General features: G+C 45.1%; 1 protein-coding gene across 1 annotated transcript in view; it reads right to left on the bottom strand.

Annotated features, from left to right (window-relative positions):
• Positions 1–14,360, bottom strand: part of FAM81B (family with sequence similarity 81 member B) — a 75,874-nt gene that overhangs the window by 58,304 nt on the left and 3,210 nt on the right. The window lies entirely within an intron of this gene.

The following is a 14,360-nucleotide window of genomic DNA, read 5'->3' as shown; positions in this document are numbered from 1 at the left end:
ACTTGGAGAAAGCCCCATTGAATGCAATGCCATTTACCTCTGAGTAAATATACATACAATGGCCCTGTAAATATTTTAATAACATCACCACCTCATTGAAACAATATATTGCATATAAACGATGACAATAAAGAGAGATCAGGAGATAAATATTTTTCTAGATTTGTCCCAGACTTCCAGTACTACAAATATAGATAGATTAAATTCAGAACTGGAAGAACAGGATGTCATTTGCCGGTATACAAAAACGTTAACTCTTAATGTATTGCCCTTGCTTCCACAAAATTTAAGGCCCTTCAAATCACATTAAAAAAATTTCTTGTTTTGGCTTCAGTGGCAGTCGGGGAAACAGCTGGCATCTGTACTGAACTTGGCTCATAGACAGCAAAAAAAGCAATTACTATATATTTCCTGTGTACTGGGAAAAAATACTTATGGGTTAAGATAACTCATTTAATTTCACTCGTCTGTAATTCTTTTAGATAAGCAATGTAAAAGTCAAATGAGTAGAGCAGAGTCAAATTCACCACTAGACAGAGGCCATGCCCACACTTTTTCACCAAAGCATTTAAATTCCACCTGAATTTATCAATTACACCTCAATCAAACATTAAACTAGGAAATGATCCTGTCACTCTGGCAATATATTTATTTATCCTTAAACATTTATTGCACGAAAACAAAAAGAGAAGGCCAACTCCTTTGCTCTAACAGTGCAATCCTATACATTCTTTTCAATGGGGCTTACTCCCAGGTAATGGTGCTTAATCCCAGTGTATAGGATTCTAGCCTAGAAGCATGAGCATCCTGGTTCTGAGCCCCAGGATAGACAAACCTTGGTGAAGTTGCAGCATGCACTGGGGACCTCTAAAGTCTGGCCTTGGCCTTATGTTTGATACCTCTGATTGCCTGAACACTCCTGATGGCCTGTGGAAATATTTATTTATTTATTTCTATACCGCCCAATAGCCGAAGCTCTCTGGGCGGTTCACAAAAATTAAAACCAAACAGCACACAATAAAACAATTTAAAAAATATAGAACATTAAAACCAAAATATAACAATGCAACCACAATAAAACCTAGCAGCAGTGCAGGAATTTAAATACAGATTTAAAACAGCAAAGCTAAAAGTTCAGAAAGCTAAAATGCTAAAATGCCTGGGAGAATAAAAAGGTCTTCACCTGGTGCCGAAAGGAATACAATGTAGGTGCCAGGCGAACCTCGCTAGGAAGCTCATTCCAGAGCTGGGGTGCCACAGCAGAAAAAGCCCTCCTCTCCTCCTAGTAGCCACCCGCCTCACTTCCTTTGGCAGGGGCTCACAGAGGAGGGCCGCTGACGATGATCTTAAGGTCCGGGCCGAAACATATGGGAGGAGGCGATCCTTCAGGTAACCCGGCCCCAAGCCGTTAAGGGCTTTGAATGTTAACACCAGCACTTTGAATCGGGCCCGATTCAAAGGTGGCATTAATCCAGTAGGGCTGTAGCTCAGCGAGAGGCACCTGTTTTGCCTGCAGAAGGTCCCAGGTTCAATCCCTGGCATCTCCAGTTAGGGGTGGAAAAATTGGTGCCTGAAACCCCGGAGAGCACCTACCATTCACTTTTGACGATACTGGGCTAGGTGGATCAACGGTCTGACTCTGTATGAAGCAGCTTCTTACGCTCCTATGTTGAGAAGACAGGGAGCTGCCTTATACTGACTTAGATTGTGTTCATGGTCTTACTGGTCAAAATCTTAATAAGCAAAACCAAAATATTGTTACACTCACCCCTCTTCTTCAAGCACTGAAAAGTTCTAGAGGCACAGTGCTTACCCAGGTTTGGCTCCCTTTCAAAGTTTGTAAATGGAGGCTTGTTTTTGTTTTGTAATATTTGTGTTTATTTAAATATATACAGGTTGAACATAGGTGGAAACACACAGATTAATGCCCCCGATTTAGATCTCCAGGGAGCAGCTAACACCCTAAGGGTGCAATCCTATGCATGTTTAGACAGAGAAAAGGCCTACAACTCCCAGCATGCCTGTTTAGACAGAGAAAAGGCCTACAACTCCCAGCATGCCCCAGCTCCTCAAACATAGATACCTGGATTAACTCATCCTTAGCTGGGGGTGGGGTCTGCCCATGCCAACATTTTTTTTTCCTATTTAGAACATTCCCTAAATGGTCCTGTTTCAAGATATATTTTTTAAAACCATGCACCGGTCCATGAGAAAAAATCCCAAAGTCCATTTTCAGCTAATATCTTTACTCGGACCAACTACGATGCCAGGAAAGAGTGTGCAAGTTTTTGAATTCTCTAGAACTATTCATCAGGATAGAAGATGGTATAAAATCTTGGGGGGGACACCAAATATTTACAAAGATTAGACCACATATCATGGCCATGAAGTCTGCAGCTTAGATTCAGTCTCAAGATGGAGATTGCACCCTGAATTAACTAGTTACTCCTTGGGGTTGCAGGGATCAGATTACACTTAGCATTCTGGGACAAAGAAGCAATAGCTGTCCTCCATTGTCTAACTATTTAGTTCCCATGGCAACATATCACCTGTAGTTTTGTTGTTGTTTATTCGGTCAGTCGCTTCTGACTCCTCGTGACTTCATGGACCAGCCCACGCCAGAGCTTCCTGTCGGCCATCGCCACCCCCAGCTCCCCCAAGGTCGAGTCCGTCACCTCCAGAATATCATCCATCCATCTTGCCCTTGGTCGGCCCCTCTTCCTTTTGCCTTCCACTTTCCTTAGCATCAGCATTTTCTCCAGGGTATCCTGTTTTCTCATGATGTGGCCAAAGTACTTCAGTTTTGCCTTTAATACCATTCCCTCAAGTGAGCAGTCTGGCTTTATATTTCCTGGAGTATGGACTGGTTTGATCTTCTTGCAGCCGAAGGCACTCTCAGAATTTTCCTCCAGCTCCACAGTTCAGAAGCATCTATCTTCCTTCGCTCAGCCTTCCTTATGGTCCAGCTCTCGCAGCCATAGGTTACTACGGGGAATACCATTGCTTTAACTATGCGGACCTTTGTTGTCAGTGTGATGTCTCTGCTCTTCACTATTTTATCAAGATTTGTCATTGCTCTCCTCCCAAGAAGTAAACGTCTTCTGATTTCCTGGCTGCAGTCGGCGTCTGCAGTAATCTTTGTGCCTAGAAAGACAAAGTCTGTCACTGCCTCCACATTTTCTCCCTCTATTTGCCAGTTATCAATCAAGCTGGTTGCCATAATCTTGGTTTTTTTGAGGTTTAACTGCAACCCAGCTTTTGCACTTTCTTCTTTCACCTTTGTCATGAGGTTCCTCAGCTCCTCCTCACTTTCAGCCATCAAAGTGGTATCATCTGCATATCTGAGATTGTTAATGTTTCTTCCAGCGATTTTAACTCCAGCCTTGGCTTCATCAAGCCCAGCACGTTGCATGATGTGTTCTGCGTACAGGTTGAATAGGTAGGGTGAGAGTATACAACCTTCTGTACTCCTTTCCCAGTCTTAAACCAGTCCGTTGTTCCATGGTCTGTTCTTACCGTTGCTACTTGGTCATTATACAGATTTCTGAGGAGGCATACAAGATGACTTGGTATCCCCATACCACCAAGAACTTGCCACAATTTGTTATGATCCACACAGTCAAAGGCTTTAGAATAGTCAATAAAACAGAAATAGAAGTTTTTCTGAAACTCCCTGGCTTTCTCCATTATTCAGCAGATATTGGCAATTTGGTCTCTAGTTCCTCTGCCTTTTCGAAACCCAGCTTGTACATCTGGCAATTCTCGTTCCATGAATTGCTGGAGTCTACCTTGCAAGATCTTGAGCATTACCTTACTGGCATGTGAAATAAGTGCCACTGTTCGATAGTTTGAACATTCTTTGGTGCTTCCCTCTTTTGGTATGGGGATATAAGTTGATTTTTTCCAATCTGGTGGCCATTCTTGTGTTTTCCAAATTTGCTGGCATGTGGCATGCATCACCTTGACAGCATCATCTTGCAAGATTTTAAACAGTTCAGCTGGGATACCATCGTCTCCTGCTGCCTTGTTATTAGCAATGCTTCTTAAGGCCCATTCAACCTCACTCTTCAGGATGTCTGGCTCTAGCTCACTAACCACACTGTCAAATCTATCCCCGATATTATTATCCTTCCTATACAGATCTTCCGTATATTCTTGCCACCTTTTCTTGATCTCTTCTGCTTCTGTTAGGTCCTTGTCATCTTTGTTTTTGATCATACCCATTTTTGCCTGGAATTTACCTCCGATGTTTCTAATTTTCTGGAAGAGGTCTCTTGTCCTTCCTATTCTATAATCTTCTTCTGCTTCCGCACATTGCTTGTTTAAAAATAATTCCTTATCTCTTCTGGCTAACCTCTGGAATTTTGCATTTAATTGGGCATATCTCCCCCTATCACTGTTGCCTTTTGCTTTCCTTCTTTCTTGGGCTACTTCCAGTGTCTCAGCAGACACCCATCTTGCCTTCTAGGTTTTCTTTTTCTTTGGGACGTTTTTTGTTGCCGCCTCCTGAACAATGTTGAGAACTTCTGTCCATAGTTCTTCCGGGACCCTATCTACTAAATCTAGTCCCTTAAATCTATTCTTCACCTCCACTGCATATTCATGAGGAATATTAGTGAGCTCGTATTTAGCTGATCTGTGGGTCTTCCCTATTCTCTTTAGTCTGATTCTAAATTGTGCAATAAGAAGTTCATGATCTGAACTACAATCAGCTCCAGGTCTTGTTTTTACCAACTGCATAGATGTCCGCCACCTTTGGCTACAAAGGATTTAGTCAATCTGATTTCGGTGTCGACCATCTGGTGAAGTCCATGTATAAAGTAATCTCTTAGGTTGTTGGAAGAGAGTGTTTGTTATGCACAGTGAGTTGTCTTGGCAAAATTCTATCAGCCTATGTCCCGCTTCATTTTGTTCTCCCAGACCACGCTTGCCTGTAATTCCAGGTGTCGTTTGACTACCCACCTTAGCATTCCAGTCTCCTGTAATGAAAATAACATCTTTTTTTTGGCGTACTATCCAGTAGGTGCTGCAGATCCTCATAGAACTGATCTACTTCTGCTTCTTCAGCATCTGTGGTTGGGGTGTCTATTTGGATCACTGTGATGTTAAATGGCTTACGCTGAATTCGAATTGAGATCATTCTATCATTTTTTGGATTGTATCCAAGCATTGCTTTAGCCACTTTATTATTAATTATGAAGGCTACTCCATTTCTTCTGTGGTCCTCTTGTCCACAGTAGTAGATCTGGTGGTCATCTGATGTGAAGTGGCCCATTCCAGTCCATTTCAGTTCACTGACACCCAAAATGTCTATATTTAATCTTGACATCTCCCCAATAACCACATCCAATTTGCCCTGGCTCATAGATCTTACATTCCAGGTTCCTATGGAGTGTTGATCTTTAGAACATCAGATTTGTCGTTCACCACCAGCACCATCCCCTTCATGGATCGCTGCCTTGTTGTGGCGAAGGGGCTTGCGTAACTCAGTGAAGCCATAAGCTATGCCGTGCAGGGCCACCCAAGACGGACAGGTCATGGCAGAGAGTTCTGACAAAATGTGGTCCACTGGAGAAGGAAATGGCAACCCACTCCAGTATTCTTGCCAAGAAAACCCCATGGAACGTATCACAAGGCTAAAAGAGATGACGCCGGAAGATGAGCCCCTCAGGTCGGAAGGAGTCCAATATACTACTGGGGAAGAGCAGAGGGTATTTCCAAGTAGCGCCAGAAAGAGTGAAGCGGCTGGGCCAAAGCCGAAAGGACACTCAGCTGTGGATGTGTCTGGTGGTGAAAAGAAAATCTGATGCTGTAAAGAACAATATTGTTTAGGAACCTGGAATGTCAGATCAGTGAATCAAGGTAAGCTAGAGGTGGTCAAACATGAGATGGCAAGATTGAACATTGACATCTTGGGAATCAGCGAACTAAAATGGACAGGCATGGGTGAATTTAATTCAGGTGACCATCATATCTACTACTGTGGGCAAGAATCCCTTAGAAGAAATGGAGTAGCACTCATAGTCAACAAAAGGGTGGGAAAAGCAGTACTGGGGTCTGTTTCCCGCCTCCCAGCTGAGCAGAGCAGAGCAGAGCAAGCTGCTCCAGCTGGTCCAGGGACTACAGAAGCAGGCAAGCTCCCAGAGAGCGAGCAACCAGAGTGAGTGAACAGGGGGAGCAAACAGGAGTTGGCCAGGGGAGTTCGGCAGGGGAGGTCAAGGGGGAGGCCCCTAACATTTTTTTAAATTATTTTTATTTTTTATTTTAACTAACTTTTTTTCCATTTATTTGTCTTGTAACACACACTTTCACACCAGTGGGACTCTGCTTTTAACCTCTACTGAGTAGAGGAGCAGGCACAGGCTAGTCTAGAACAATCACAAAGCTAGACACAAAAAGGGAAAAGAGGCTATGGAAGGACAAGACTCTCCAGTGGTAGTGACCTGCAAGGTGTGTGCAATGTTTGTTTTCTTGCCTGAGAACAACATGGCCTACACCTGCAACAAGTGCAAGTTGATCACGCTGCTGGAGGAAAAAGTAAGTGGACTGGAGCGGCGACTGTCGACCCTCCGGGGAATAAGAGAACACGAAGAGTTCTTGGACAGAATGGGGGAACTACAGCAGCAAAGGGAAGACCAGAAGCTTGAAGAGCAACAGCAAGATGAGGCAGTGGTAAATGCTGAGGTGAAGAAAAATGGAATAGAGGATACTCCTTGGAAAAGGGTGACAGTTAGGAGAAGAAGAACTAGACGCCACTCTGCACCAGTGGAAGCAGTGGAGCTGTGGAACTGATTCCAGGTACTTGCGGATGAGACTGGAGGACAGCCTGCAGAGGAAGAATCACAGGGGAACCTGCATGAGAGTGAGCAAGAGGCTAAAGGTCAGTCAAACAGAGGTGATGAAACCCAGGCCTACAACAACAAGAAGAGAAGAGTGGTAGTAGTGGGAGACTCCTTGCTGCGTGGGATCGAGACCCAAGTATGTCGCGAAGACCCGTGGACTCGCCAGGTATGTTTTCTCCCGGGAGGACAGATTAGAGACGTGACTGAAAGGTTGCCTGCACTCATAAAGCCCACTGACAGGTATCCCTTTCTTCTCATCCATGTGGGAACAAATGATACCGCCAAGCAGAGCTACGAAGAGATCACGTCAGACTTTGAAGCTTTGGGAAGGAAACTCAAGAACTTTGGGGCCCAGATAGTTTTCTCATCCATCCTTCCAGTAGTTAGAAGAGGGATAGAAAGGGAATGAAAAATACTCTGGGTGAATGACTGGCTACGAAGGTGGTGCCGACGAGAGATGATTTGGATTCTGCGACCACGGGCTATACTTCCTGGAAGATGGGCTGTTGGCTAGGGATGGGTTGCACCTCACAAAGGCTGGGAAGACTGTGTTTGGCCACAGCATGAAGAACTTTATCAGGAGGGCTTTAAACTGAATCCTACGGGGAAGAGAGATGTAATGTTGGGGGTAACAATGGACATAGGCGCATGCACTGTAATGGAGAGAACAGCTCTGATAGCGCCCAATAATAGTCTTCAGACACATGTAGGAAGAAAGCCAGACTATGAAGCACATGGTCTTCGATGTCTATATACTAATGCCCAGAGTATGGGAAACAAACAGAAAGAACTTGAACTCTTAATACAAGAGGGAAATTATGACCTGATAGGTATAACTGAGACTTGGTGGGATGACTCTCATGACTGGAATACAGCAATTGAAGGATATAACTTGTTCAAAAAGAACAGGAGGAACAGAAAGGGAGGTGGGGTTGCACTGTATGTGAAAAATACATATCTCTGCACAGAAATACAAGAGGAGGAGCTTGGTAGCCCCATCGAGAGCATCTGGGTTGAAATAAATGGAGCAAAGAATAAAAGGAACCTGGTGGTCGGAGTATACTACCGGCCACCCAATCAAGGAGAAGACAAGGATGAAACTTTTGAAAAGCAAATAGCCAATGTTTTAAGGAAGCATGATGTAGTAGTAATGGGGGACTTCAATTTCCCCGATATTTGTTGGGAGACAAATTCTGCAAAACATGGCCCCTCCAGGAAATTCCTGACTTGTGTGGCGGATAACTTCCTCCTACAGAAAGTAGAGGAAGGAACTAGAGGATCGGCTATCCTTGACTTGATCCTAACCAACAGAGATGACTTAGTGGATAAAGTAGCAGTTACAGGAACTCTGGGGGAAAGCGACCATGTTGTACTTGAGTTTTTGGTTCTAAGGGAAGCAAACGCCGAGTGTAGTCAAACGCGTACCCTGGATTTTAGGAAAGCTGATTTTAATAAACTCAGAACAATGATCAGTAAGGTCCCATGGCAAGCGATGCTAGCGAGAAAAGGAGTCCAAGATGGGTGGGAGCTTTTAAAAAAGGAAATTCTCAAGGCACAATCACAAGCAATTCCAACAAGAAGAAAAGGTGGAAGACAACAGAAGAAACCAATGTGGCTTCACAAAAAGCTTAGGGATGACCTGAAAACAAAAAAGGACACATATAGGAAGTGGAAAGAAGGCTAAGTAACAAAGGAAGAGTACAGGCAGATAGCACAGAATTGCAGGGATGGCGTTAGGAAGGCTAAAGCTGAGAATGAGCTGAGGTTAGCAAGGGATGTTAAAAACAACAAAAAGGCTTTCTTCAGCTACGTGCATAGTAAAAGGCAGAGGGAAGAAATGGTGGTTCAGCTATTAAATAAGGATGGCAAAACGATAACAGATGACAAAGAAAAGGCAGAGGTGCTCAATTCCTACTTTGTCTCAGTCTTCTCCCAAAAGAGGGTCTATGACACCCCTGGCAAAGGCGAAGTACAGGCTGAAGGGGCAGGATTGCAGCTTGAGATCGACAGGCATATGGTCAAGGAACACCTCATTACTTTGAATGAGTTCACATCTCCAGGGCCAGATGAACTGCATCCTAGAGTCATAAAGGAACTGGCAGAAGAACTCTCAGAACCGCTGTCTATTCTCTTTGAGAAATCATGGAGGACGGGGGAAGTGCCAGATGACTGGAGGAGGGCTAACGTTGTCCCTATCTTCAAAAAGGGTAAAAAGGAGGAACCTGGGAACTACAGACCAGTCAGTCTGACATCAATCCCTGGGAAAATTCTGGAGCAGATCATAAAGCAATCCATCTGGAAGCACCTTGATAACAATACCGTGATTACTCGAAGCCAACATGGATTTGTCAAAAACAAGTCCTGCCAGACAAATCTGATCTCATTTTTTGATCAAGTAACCTCCCTTGTAGACCGTGGGAATGCTGTAGACATCATATACCTCGACTTCAGCAAAGCTTTCGACAAAGTGCCCCATGATATCCTGATGAGCAAACTAGCTCAAAGTGGGCTAGATGAAACAATGATCCGGTGGATCCACAGTTGGCTACAGAATCGGACTCAAAGAGTGCTTATCAATGGGACCTTCTCAAACTGGGGAGAGGTAACGAGTGGGGTACTGCAGGGCTCAGTCCTGGGCCCAGTGCTCTTCAACATTTTTATTAATGACTTGGAGGAGGAGGTACAGGGAATGCTGATCAAATTTGCAGATGACACAAAATTGGGAGAGATAGCTAATACTTTGGAAGACAGAAACAAAATTCAAAGTGATCTGGATAGACTGGAGCGCTGGGCAGAAAACAACAGAATGGCATTTAATAGGGACAAATGCCAAGTTCTGCACCTAGGGAAAAGAAACCAAATGCACAGTTACAAGATGGGGGATACGTGGCTCAACCACACTACAAGCGAGAAGGATCTTGGAATTGTTGTCGATCACAAGCTGAATATGAGCCAACAATGTGATGTGGCTGCAAAAAAGGCAAATGCTATTTTGGGCTGCATTCAAAGAAGCATCGCTTCCAAATCCCGGGAAGTACTAGTTCCCCTCTACTAAGCACTGGTTAGGCCTCATCTGGAGTACTGTGTCCAGTTCTGGGCACCACACTTTAAGAAGGATGCAGACCAACTGGAGAGGGTTCAGAGGAGGGCAACAAAGATGATCAGGGGACTGGAAACAAAGCCCTATGAAGAGAGACTGAAAGAACTGGGCATGTTTAGCCTTGAGAAGAGAAGACTGAGGGGAGATATGATAGCGCTCTTCAAGTACTTGAAAGGTTGTCACAGAGAAGAAGGCCAGCATCTCTTCTTGATCATCCCAGAATGCAGGACACGGAATAATGGGCTCAAGTTACAGGAAGCCAGATTCTGGCTGAACATCAGGAAAAACTTCCTGACTGTAAGAGCAATACGACAATGGAACCAATTACCTGGGGAGGTGGTGGGCTCTCCCACACTGGAGGCCTTCAAGACGAGGCTGGACAGCCATTTGTCAGGGATGCACTGACTTGGATTCCTGCATTGAGCAGGGGGTTGGACTCGATGGCCTTGTAGGCCCCTTCCAACCCTACTATTCTATGATTCTATGATTCTATGGGGCACAATCTCAAAAACAATAGAATGATCTCAGTACGAATCCAAGGCAAACCATTCAGCATCACAGTAATTCAAGTCTATGCCCCAACCACTGAGGCCGAAGAAGCTGAGGTTGATCGGTTCTATGAAGACCTACAACACCTTCTAGAACTAACACCAAAAAAAGATGTCCTCTTCATCATAGGGGATTGGAATGCTAAAACAGGAAGTCAAAACATAACCGGGATAACAGGGAAGCATGGCCTTGGTGTACAAAATGAAGCAGGATAAAGGCTAATAGACTTTTGCCAAGAGAACACGCTGATCATAGCAAACACTCTTTTCCAACAGCACAAGAGGCGACTGTACACATGGACATCACCAGATGGTCAATACTGAAATCAGACTGATTATGTCCTTTGCAGCCAAAGATGGAGAAGCTCTATACAGTCAGTAAAAACAAGACCTGGAGCTGACTGTGGCTCAGATCATGAGCTTCTTATTGCAAAATTTCAGCTTAAATTGAAGAACCTATGTTCTTCAATTTAAGCCGACCTAGGAGTCCCATCTTCCGATGGTATACCGACATATCTCTGGTTGTACTGATCCATTTAGTTTTCATGGCAAGAATACTGGGGTGGGTTGAAGAACCTATGGAAAACCACTAAACCATTCAGGTATGACCTAAATCATATCCCTTATGAATATACAGTGGAGGTGAGGAATAGATTTCAGGGATTAGACCTGATAGACAAAGTGCCTGAGGAACTATGGACGGAGGTACGTAACATTGTTCAGGAGGCAGCAACTAAATCCATCCCAAAGAAAAAGAAATGCAAGAAAGCAAAGTGGCTGTCTGATGAGGCTTTACAAGTAGCTGAGGAAAGAAGGGAAGCGAAAAGCAAGGGAGAAAGGGGAAGATATATCCAACTGAATGCAGAGTTCCAGAGAATAGCAAGGAGAGACAAAAAGGCCTTCTTAAATGAACAGTGCAAAGAAATTGAGGAAAACAATAGAATGGGAAAGACTAGAGACCTTTTCAAGAAAATCAGAGATCTCAAGGGAATGTTTTGTGCAAAGACGGGCATGATAAAGGACAAAGAAGGCAGGGACCTAACAGAAGCAGATGAGATGAAGAAGAGGTGGAAAGAATACACAGAAGACCTATACAGGAAAGATCTTAATGTCCCTGATAGCCATGATAGTGCGGTCACTGAACTTGAGCTGGACATCCTCGAGAGTGAAGTCAAGTGGGCCTTAGAAAGCATTACTAACAACAAAGTTAGCGGAGATGACAGTATTCCAGCTGAGCTATTTAAAATCCTAACAAATGTTCCAAACAAATTTGGAACACTCAACAGTGGCCACAAGACTGGAAAAGGTCAGTTTACATTCCAATTCCAAAGAAGGGCAACGCCAAAGAGTATTCAAACTACCGCACAATCGCCCTCATTTCACATGCCAGCAAGGTTATGCTCAAAATCCTACAAGCTAGGCTTCAGCAGCATGTGAACCGAGAACTACCGGAAGTACAAGCGTGGTTTCAAAGAGGCAGAGGAACAGTAGGTAAACAGTAGTTTACCTAACAAAAGAATGTGGCTGGCCATCAGGTTTGATCAGCTTTATAGAGACCTCCTGGCTTATTGACCCTTTCCTGTCCAACCCCCCAAGGAGTGTAGGGATGGACGAAAGTCCCTTACCTGGTCCCGCAGCTTGCTTCGCGGTGGGGAGGAGGCGCTCCGTCCCTCCCCCCGAAATTCTGGATGGGGGGGGAGGCGCCCTGTCCCTCCGGCTGCGAATCCTCCTGGCCGGCCGGGACGCAAATGGCGGCGGCCATAGCCGCCGCCGTTTGCATCCCTGCAGTCAGCCGTGATAGGCTATGTAAATGTTTACGTAGCCTATCACGGCTGACTTTGGGGGAAAAAAAAAGCGCGTATGCAAATGGCGGCGCCCATGGGCGCCGCCATTTGCATTCCTTATTTGGGCACGTGTAGTTTACGTAGACATTTACTTAGACTACGGCGAAAATAAGGGCAACGCAAATAGCGTTGCCCTTATTTTCGCCATAGTCTACGTAAATGTCTACGTAGACTACACATGCCCAAATAAGGAACGCAAATGGCGGCGCCCATGGGCACCATTTGCGTACGCACTTTTTTTTTTCCCCCCAAAGTCAGCCGTGATAGGCTACGTAAACATTTACGTAGCCTATCACGGTGTTTTTTGAAAATCTAGCCGTGACAGGCTACGTAAATCTTTACGTAGCCTATCACGTTTGTTGTTGTTGTTGTTGTTTTACTTGGAAATGGCGGCGGCGGCAGCCAGTCGGAAGACCGGCTGCCGCCGAACCGCCGCCAGGAGCTGCCGCCGCCAGGGACATTCGCCAAAGGTAAGTCCCATCCCGGGGGGGGCGCGGGGGGGTTGCGGACCGTTTCTCCACCAATTTTGGGGGGCCGAATGCGTTGGCATTCGGCCTCCCGGAGATTCGTGGAGAAATTCTCCGACATCCCTAAGAATGCCTTTTCCCTTGGCTGGTACTTACATTGTTATTTTCCTCTGTACTCTTTTGGGTACATCATGGCAGCTGGTGTAGGTTTGTGCAGCTTGACACATTCATCCACTGAGCCCAACAAGCACTCACAGAGGTCTCCGGACTGAAGGGGAGAGGGAGGAATAGAGGAAACCACCTTACACTGAGTCAGACTGTTGGTCCATTTAGCTCAGTATGGTCTACAGTGACTTTCCAGGGTTTCAGACAGGGTTCTTTTCCAGTTCTACCTGGAGATACCAGGAATTGAACATGGGACATTTTGCATGCAAAGCTCTACCACTTAGCTAGAGTCCTTCCCCAAACTTACCCCAACCCACATCCCCAAACTTTTTTTGAAGGGTAAGGTGAGAGGACTCTTAAGAGAGCTAGTGTGGTGTAGTAGTTAGAGTGTTGGACTGCAGTACTATAACTTGGGAGATCTGGGTTTGGCCATAAAACTCCCTGAGTGACTTTAGGCCAGCCACTGACTCTCAGTGTAACATACCTCACAGGGTTGTTGTGAGGATAAAATGGAGAGGAGGGCTATGTAAGATGCCTTGGGGTCTTTGCAAGAGGAAAAAAGGAGGGATATGAATATAATAAACAAAATAAGGCATTCCAGTGCCCTGTGCCAAGAGCTCATGGACATCACGCCAGCCTCCTGAGGATGCCCTCACCCACTGGGTAAGGAATTGGGGGGACAGGACGGAAAAAGCCTTCCTAATCTCTCTATCCTCCCCCACCCCCTCCACCCATGAATTCATCATAGGTCCCCACTTGTCTTTTGTAGTTGGTAGTAAAGAGGGATATTTGAAAGTAGTAAAAGATAAACCTAAGCTGTTAATATGTACAGGAATCTAAAAGTCAATATAATCCACAAATGTGGTTTCTAGTTATTCTCTCTCTTGTCGTCCTTCTCTTTCTCTTATGTTTGCTGTGTTTGGATTGTAGAAAGGGGCAGTGGCTGTACTGAAACAAATAGGATGGTGACAGGTTCCCCAACGTGGAATATGCCTGCAGACAGCTCTCACGGTGCCCTCCAGGCTCACTGCAGGGCTGGATGTGCCTGATCTTGTCAGCCCTGGTTAGTACTTGGATGGGACACTGCCTGGGGATCAGGCTTCCTGCACTGAGCAGGGGGTGGACTTGATGGTCTTTCAGACCCCTTCCAACCCTATGATTCTAAGGATAGGGTGTGGGGGCAACATCTTGGGGGGATAGAGTGGATGGAAGGAAGGAAGGGAGGTATTTTATCTGGGCTGTGTTTTCTTGTGTGTGTGGTGTGTGCTAGCTGGCATGTTTGTTTGTTTGCTTGCTTTGGTGTGTTGTATTGTTTTGCATCACCAGTTTGCCTTCTGTGAAATGAGTATTTTGTGCTTTATGGGGCCAAATGTACAATTCGGCATCTGGGGCTC

The sequence above is a fragment of the Heloderma suspectum genome, chromosome 2 (genome assembly GCF_057233095.1).
Source record: "Heloderma suspectum isolate Gila_16-S chromosome 2, 16-S_ref, whole genome shotgun sequence".
Taxonomy (NCBI): Eukaryota; Metazoa; Chordata; class Lepidosauria; order Squamata; family Helodermatidae; genus Heloderma; species Heloderma suspectum.
This window is presented reverse-complemented; position numbering and strand designations above follow the sequence as displayed.